Source organism: Protopterus annectens, chromosome 9.part0 (genome assembly GCF_019279795.1).
Source record: "Protopterus annectens isolate FY-2018-M chromosome 9.part0, PAN1.0, whole genome shotgun sequence".
NCBI lineage: Eukaryota > Metazoa > Chordata > Ceratodontiformes > Protopteridae > Protopterus > Protopterus annectens.
Window position 1 is genome coordinate 346290754 of NC_056743.1, and position 9299 is coordinate 346300052.

Here is a 9299-nt window from a genome sequence, read left to right on the forward strand (position 1 = left end):
AATAAGAGAGGACCAGAATGACTCCCACTAAAAGAGGGTCCTGGCTATGAGCATGGAACCAGACAGAAAATCTTTTCCATTTGGACATAGAAGATTTTCTGGTTGAGGGTTTCCTTGCCTCTTGTAAAACCTGAGCACATTCTCAGAAAAGAGGTGCCTGAAAAGGATCAAAACCCTATCACCTACAGTGCAGATAAAGTGAGGATGGACCTCTTGTCCTGTGTGAGGAGAGCCAACAGGTGAGGTAACTTGTGATGATTTCCCCTGGCCAGATGCATTAAGAGGTTGAAACTAGTTTTGTCGTCACTAAAGCAGAGTCAATAGGAAGATGTTTGGAGAGTCCAGCTGAATCTACTGCAGGACTCTTGGAAGTAGAGGAAGAGGAGGGAAAGCATAAAGAAACATCCCCTTCCAAGGAAAGGAAATGGTGCCCATCTTATGACCCACATGGCATGGCACTCTGGAACAGAAGAGAGGAATCTGCCTGTTCAGAGCAGAGGCAAAATAATCTCCCTGAAAAATACCTCACAGATGGGCAATGTGCAGAAACACATCTGTCTGAAGCATCCAATCATGAGCCTGTGCTTTGTACCTGGTCAGAGTGCTTGCACTAGATTGTGCGCTGAAGACAGGTATACTGCCTGAAGAGTTAACTGATAACAGAGATCCACCTTCCAAGCCTGAAGAGCCACATTACAGAGGAGGTAAGATTTTCTGGCCCCTGCTTGTTGACATACTACATCACTGTAGTGTTGTCTATGTACACCTCCAAGGGGGCTGGAGATAACATGGGGTGAAAAGATTGAAGGGACAGAATCGGAGTTCTCATCTCTTTGATCCTGATATGGTCTAACTTCTGATGGGGAGGCCAGAGATCCTGAACTTTCAGGTGACCAAAAGAAGTCCTTCATCCCATGTCTGACTTTTGATGAGGAGGCCAGAGATCCTGAACTTTCAGATGACCAAAAGTAGCATCTCACCCAATGTCTGAGGAATCAGTGAACAGTTCTTGAAAAGGAACTGGATGTTGAAAGGGCAGGCCTGGATTGAAGTCGAACTTTTGAATCCAGCACTTGAATTCCTTCGTGAGACAGGAAAGGAGAGGTGCACTGAAATGCAGAGGGGGGGGTGATGCTGTAGCCAAAATGACTTGAAGTACCACTGAAGTTTCCCCATATACAATTTAGCAATGGGGAGAACTGGAGTAGAAGAGGTCATGAATTTCAGGGCCTGAAGAAACTCCCTGGCTGGCATGGCAGTCAGAGGAAGAAGAGACTAAAAGAAGCCTGTAAATGACGACTTTTGAAGGTGGAAGAGAAGCCAGTATTAACAGTGTCTCAGTCCTGCATCCTAGATACACATGATCCTCAAGAGGGAGTCAGAATTGACTTTTGGAAGCTGATAGTGAACTCCCGACTTTGAAGAGAGAGATGGTGAACTTCAGATCCTGTAACAGGCAACTTGTAGAAGGCACCTGAAGCAATAGTTCATCTAGTTAAGGAAAAATCTGAATGTCTTGGAGCCTGCAGAAAGCAATCATTGGAGCTAGGCATTTTGGGAATACCCTTGGGGCAGTAGATAGTACATAAAACTTCCTGAAAAGTGGGTGAATAAGGAAAGGTAAGCATATTTCAGATCCAAAGACACTAGAAAAGCCTGGGGTAGTAAAAGAGGAAACAGGGTTTGAAGATTAAGCGTTCAAAAAGAGGCGACCTCAAGAATGGTGTTGAGCTGGGAGAGATCCAGAATAGGTCTCCAAATGCCCTCCTTTTGAGGAACCAGGAAATCCTTTTCCACTTGGGAAGGAGGGACAGGTTGAATGGTTCTTTGATTCACCAGGGATTCTAGAACCTCTGGGAAATGAGGAAGTTGCTCTAGAGATGGTTGAGGAATCCCTGCAAATGGAGGAAAAGTCTTCCATAGCATGAAGTAACCCTGATGGATAATAGAAAGAAGCTGATTCTGAAGTGATGAGAAACCAATTTGGAAGATAAAGGGAAACCCAAAGGGACAAAGGAGCCAGATCTAAAAGAAGGGAGCAGGGGTGAAATGTCAAGGAGAAGCAGACTTATCATATAAAGGAGGCTTTAGGGCTACATAAATCTGAGAATCCTTAGCGGAAGGAGCCTGCCTACCGCCCTTCCTGCCCTTGGAGGTCAAGAGGGGTTGCCTGTGAAAAAAAGCAGATCTAGAAGTATAATTCCTCTGGAACTTATGGGTAGGAGAGACAAAAACATGTTTAAGGTGCTGCAAGGATTTGTCTTTCTCTTGAAAAGACTTAAACATGTCATCAGTCATCATGCCATCATGACTTAAACACCGCCTTCTCTTTTTCTCCTGTACCTACCGCCAACATAAAAAAACTCTTAACTAAACTTAAGCCCACCAAATTAGCAGCAGACAACCTCCCAAGTGAATACCTACAAATCACAGCTGATACTATGGTCTACCCAGTATCCATCTTGATTAACCGATCTCTGTCAGAAAGTTACGTTCACACACTGTGGAAAGTATCACATATAATTCCCCTCCACAGAACTAACCAATTACCGCCCCATAGCTATTCTCTCTCCACTCTCCAAAATACTAGAGATATGCATACACTCTCAGGTCTCAGACTACCTCCTTACTAACAACCTCCTTATCAAAACTCAGCATGGTTTCCGACCAAACCATAGCACCACCACTGCCTTACTCTCCTTTACTAACACTATCCTTCAGCATAAAAACAATGGCTATCTCTCCTCTGCTACTTTCCTAGACCTATCTAAAGCATTTGACATGATCCCACACAAACAACTTATCTCTGTCCTCAATAACCTATCCTTCTCACAATCAGTTACCAACTGGTTTCAGAGTTACCTGTCTGACCGCCAACAATCCGTTGTATGGCAGAATGACATATCTCCCCAACTACCTGTCTCCATAGGGGTTCCCCAAGGATCAATCCTTGGACTCCTACTCTTCTCTGTTTTCACCAATAATCTAGCCTCTGCCACCAAACATGGCACACTCATACAATATGCAGATGACTCAACCATCGTCTGCTCAGCCCAGTCCCTACCCAAACTGCAAAAAGTCACACAGGAAGCCTTTTCCTCTGTTGAAACTTGGTTATCCGAAGCCCAATTAATACTCAACCCAAACAAAACTAAACTACTCATCTTCCAACCCACCAAACATACTCAAAACAACTCTCACTTTAACATCACAGCAAAAGACAACACCACCATATACCCAACTGAACACCCCAAATTGCTAGGAGTGGGAATAGACAATAAACTAAAATTTGACATTCACATATCCATGACCATAAAAAAGACAACAAAAAACTAGGAGCGTTATACAGAAATAAGCAACTTCTCACCAAAGCAGCAAAGATTTCAATAGCAAATTCCCACCTTATCTCCACCCTACTTTATGCCTCTCCAATATATACAAACCTAAGGCAATGCAATCTAAACAAGCTAGAGACTTGCTACAACAAAATCTCCAAATTCGCCACAGGGGCATCCTACTGTAGTCAACACTGTTTCTCACTTGCTGAACTGGGCTGGCTTGAATTCCCTCACCTCCTTCAATGGAATCAACTCTCACTCACCCACAAACTAGTAAACCATCCACTAAGTGTCCCATCACTCCAGAATCTACTCCAACCCTATTGCACCACCAGACCACTAAGATCCAGCAACAAAAATCACTTGCAGATCACTAAAGCCAATAACTCTGATGGTGAAGCACTATTCTCTTGCACCATAGCCAAATTATCGAACTCCCTCCCACCCACAATTACCTCCATACCATCATGCACCCACTTGAAAACTTTACTAAAAGCACACCTAAAAACATGCTGGCTATGCCCTTGCAACTCCCACTCTAATATCACCCACCCCATCCAATCACTACCTTTCTTTCCACTCCCCTAACTACCTTGATTATATCAAGCTCAGATGCTCATACGCCTAGTACTTATTATACAGCAGGAACTTCTTATTGTAATATTTGTTAATGTCTGTTATGTACTTCACAGATAGATTCTAGTTGTCTACTGATGTACTATGTTCTTCCTCTGTAAATATGTTGTAAGTAATTGCTATGTAAATTGTTAATCACTATGTAATCCAATGTAACTACTGTCTGTTTGTTTTAACTGTGGAGCTTTTCTCACCAGGCCTCTTCTGAAAATGGACCTACATCCAGTCGGACACTCCCGGTCAACAAATATAAATAAATAAATAAATAAATAAATAAATAAATAAATAAGCAGCAGTCCCAAAAAGATGTTTATTATCCAAAGAGCAACCAGCATCTTGGCCTTAATGTCCTCAGGCAGAGACTGGAGTCAGCATCAAGAATAACACCTCATGATGGATCCAAAAGCTGCAGCCTTGGAAGAGGCCTCATCAGCATTACAGCTACACTTAATAGAGTTCAAGCCACTTGAGAAGCAGAACCTAAAAAAAAGATAAGGCAGAGCATTTGTCATCAGAATCTGGGAGGGCAGAGATAACCTGACAAGCCTGAGCAATCAAGGCCAGAGCATACCTGGTCATGTGGGTCTGGTAATTAACAGTCCTAAAGACCAAAGTGGAAACAGTGGAAACTTTACTACTGATCCTCTCCATTGTCCTGCTATCCTTATCAGAAGGCAAAGGTTTGGAAGATGGAAAAAGTTATCTGGTCCCACTGATGCTGTGTTTTTGTCCTTGACCTGCTCTGTTGAGACTAACACCACAGCAGGATCAGCAGAAGGACATTTAAATAAAAATGATCAATCCTTATAGGGTCATTGGTTCATAGAAGGCTACTAGGCTAATGGCGCTAGAGCCCTCACAAGCCTAGACATATTTAGCATGAGTTGCCCCAATTATCGGTGGTTAGGTGAGTGATGTTTGCATAGGTAAGGGTCTATGGTAGTTAATACTGACTTCCTTTGTCCAAGAGGGACATGGGTTCCACTCCAGTAGTCAATTTGCAGTCACCCTTCCATTGATCTCAGTTGTATTTGGAAGAATTTCAAGAAGGGACTCTGTTTCACATGAATTTGAAGTTTATTCCAGGGAAGTGGCGATCTCTGAGAAATGTATCGATCTTACCAGCATGACCTGCTCATGTCAGAGTCTAGGTTAAGATCCATGGAGCAAGTGATCCTTGTGCAGTTTGATTTATGAATGTGTAGCATTTCCATCAGGGCTGGATCAGGAACTGCCCTGTAAGCCAGGCACAGGTCACCCCTTAGCAATCTATAGGAGGCAGAATACAGTGACAGGGGTTTCAGTCTTTCCGTGTTAAGACTTGTTCTGTGTACTCTGTAACTTCTTGGTGAGAAACCTCTGTGGTATCTCCAGTTGTTGCAGGTGTCTGGTGATGTGCATGCAGAAGGGGACATTGTCCTCAATTATTGGTCTGTTGAGGGACATGTAAACATTGTCCTCAATTATTGGTCTGTTGAGGGACACGTATAATGGAATCATAATATCTTTAGATCTAGATGTGACACCCTTACTTACAAGATGTGCCACATAGAAGGATTTCCATACTACTGTAGATATGTGGTGGTCAAGGTCAGATTGCCAACAACCTGAGTACCCAGATCACATACTACTGGGTCTACACTTGGTGGGGGGGGGGGTGCTGTCTATAATGTAATTAGTAGGGATGTCAGCTTTCCCAAAGGGCATAATAATGCTTTTTTTGCATTTAGCTTTAATCTGGGGGCTTTGGCACCAGTCATTTGTCTGCGTTAACCCTGTCTGCAGTATATTAACATTGTTGGGGGACTCAATTATTGCTCCCAATTTGCAATCTTCAGGGAACTTGGTCAGCCACAGGCCACCCAGGTTTGCCTGGACTTCTGAAAAATAAATTCCGAAAAGTAAGCACTCCAGCTCACACCCTTTGGTACATCACAGTTGACTGGTCTTTTACTAGAGGTGAAGTCACCCACTTTGACAGCATGTGTCCTGTCAGTGAGCCAGTTAGCTACCCATCTGCCAATGGTGGGGTCAATTCCTAATTGGGAGAGCTTTTCTATAACACCTGAGTGGGGATTGTGTCAAACGGCTTGGCTAGGTCAAGATAGGTGGCATGCACTGTCTTTCCCTTGTCCAGGGCCTTGGTAACTTTCTCAAAGAAGTCAACCATGTTTAGCAGGCATGATCTACCTTTAATGACTCTGAACGGGGTTGGGTCCAGAATTTGGAGATTACTTGTGTCCTTAATAAGGTCCATAATGACTTTCCATGGCCTTGCTGGTGAGGTAAGTCAAGCTTATGGGCTTATAATTCCCAGGGTCAGTTGATGGTCCTCCTTGGTGCAGAGGGATTACTCTTGCTGTTCTCCATTATGCCAGAACATAGCCAGTTCACAGGCTGTGGTTAAAAAGGGATCCAAGTCGGATTGCTAGGTCATGCTTTAAGTTGTTTAAAAGGCAACCTGGGATGTTATCTGGTCCCACTGATGCTGTGTTTTTGGCCTTGACCTGCTCTGTTGAGATAACAGGCTGGGGAATGGTGGCAGGTATACTTTGGGGGATGACTGGGGGGACGGGGGGGGTGAAGTTTACTCCAATTCTGTCAGCTAACAGGTTGGTAATTACCTCCAGTTGAGTATGGGTGGTGCCATCCACAACCAGTTCAGTGCATAGCTGGGTATTCCCTTTTAGATTTTGGATGTAGATAAAGAATGCCTTGACATTATCCTTAGATAGGGAGGCTATTTTTGCTTTGTAATTAGCTTTGGAGGACTTGACAAGATCTCTAATTTGTTTGTTTAAGCAAGAGTGGGATTTCTTCCTCTGCTGAGCTGGTTCCCTCTTGTTCTTGGACATTACTTTCTTACTCTTGCTCTATAGCCTGTTTACACATGGGTCCATCAGGGTGGCTTTTTTTTTTTTTTTTTTTTTTTTTTTGGTAAGACATGATTTTAAAGAGGACTTAGAAACTTCATATACCATCACATAGTAGGTAATTTGTCTTTGACAAATTCTTGATTTTTTGAACTTGATGGGCAAGACTGATTTACATTCTGATCTTACCAGGGTGGACATCATATGGGGGGGGGTGCAGTGCTCTCCTATGTTAGTGAGTATTATGTCCAGGACATTCAAGCCTCTTTTGGGTGTGCTGACTAGCTGTTTCATTTGCACTAATAAAGTCCACGAGCCTCTAAGCTAGCATGGTTGTGGTCATGTATGTTTCCTAGTCGATGGTAGGATAATTAAAATCACCAATGATTAATGTGTTGAGCTGTATGGCAAGTGACTCCAATAAGTCCAGGTATGTGGTATGTTTTTCCTGTTTCATGATGGATGAACATTATAGAACCTATCAGGTTTCTTAGGAGCAGGAGGCTGACAATTAGAAGACTTGGAAGCAGCAATGAAAAACCATAGCAAGGTAGCCAACACAGGAAGGACTGCTGATGGTTTTGGAGTATCCACCTGTAGTAACACAGGAAGAACTGCTGATGCTTTAGGAGTATCCACGTGTAGTACCACAGGAGGAACTGCTGATGGTTTAGGAGTATCCACCTGTAGTAATTCAGGAGGAACTGCCAATGGTTTAAAACTATCCACCTGTAGTAACACACGAGGAACTGCAGATGGTTTAGGAGTATCCATCTGTAGTAACACATGAGGAACTGCAGATGGTTTAGGAGCATCCACCTGTAGTACCACAGGAGGACCTGCCAATGGTTTAGGAGTATCCACCTGTAGTAACACACGAGGAACTATTGATGTTTAAGGAGTATCCACCTGTAGTAACTCACGAGGAACTGCAGATGTTTAAGGAGTATCCACCTGAAGCAATCATTATATCTTCTCAGAATGTCAGACACTTGAGAAAAATCCCACTTAAGTAGTCCATCATCCTAGCAATTATGTCCTCAAAGGACAATTTCTCTAAAGCAAACTCCTGTTCATCAGACCCATAAGCCAAAGGTGGAGGCATCTGTGAAGAGTGGGGCATAGACCCCTTTTCAGACACTAAATCTTAATCTGAGGAATCCAGTTCCCTAAACCATTTAGAAGGGGAAGAGGTCAAAGAAGGAGCAGGAACTGAAACCCTTGAGGATGCTTTATGGCCATCAAGGCAGAAAACAAGCCCTGAGTAAACTCTATTCCCTTTGAAGATCCTTAATACAGACCAAAACATACTTCAGTTTTTGTCTTTCCTTGGAAGGGACATTGCCTCTAACAAGTACCAGAGGTTCCGCCCCAAAGAACCTCCTTCATTTCCAATATCTGAGGAATCCCTCTAGGACCCTTCCCAAAAATCAATCGCAGTTCCCGCACGACATCCAGAGCAGATGCCTGCAAAGCCTCAGAAGATGTGCAAAAAGATGGATCCATGCCAGCTTCTGACAGGGTCATGGCAGAGGAATCTGACATAGACATTGAATGACCTACAAAGCTATTACCTGCTTTCTAAACTCCTGGAGAGATGCATTCACACCCAGGTGATGCACTTCTTAACCTCACAATATCTCCTCTCCTTCACACAGCATGGCTTCCGCCCAAACCACAGTACAACTAGTGCTCTTCTCTCCTTTACTAACCAGATTAACGAACTTAGAAACAACAACAACTTTGTATCAGCCATATTCTTAGATCTATCTAAAGCATTTGACATGGTCTCACATAACCTACTTTAGACACTCTAACCACCATGTCCTTTGCCATCTCTGCTAGTTCCTGGTTCAAAAACTATCTCTCTGATAGAAAACAGTCAGTAAAATGGCAAGGCATACTATCACCACTACTACAGGCATACTATCACCACTACTACCAACTACTGTAGGCATTCCTCAAGGATCAGTACTAGGTCCTTTACTATTTACCATTTTCACCAACAAACTACATACCTCCACCCTGCATGCATCACTTATACAGTATGCAGATGACTCAACCCCAATCTGCTCAGCCCCAACCATAACCACTCTTCATAAACTTATCCAAGAATCCTTCTGCTCCGTAGAAAAATGGATTACTGATATCCACCTTATTCTAAACCCCAAGAAGACCAAATTACTTCTATTCACCCCCAACAAATACAAAACCACACCTCTTTCTTTCACCATCACCTCCAACAATGGCACATTAATCTCTGCCTCCCCCCATGCTAAGCTACTCGGTGTTGAAATAGATCAGGATCTTAACTTCAATGTCCATATCTCTCAAACTATTAAAAAGGTTCATAAAAAATTAGGAACTTTATACAAACACAAACAGTTCCTATCAGACAAAGCACGAATCACCCTAGCCCAAACCCACCTCTTGTCTACCCTACTATATGCAT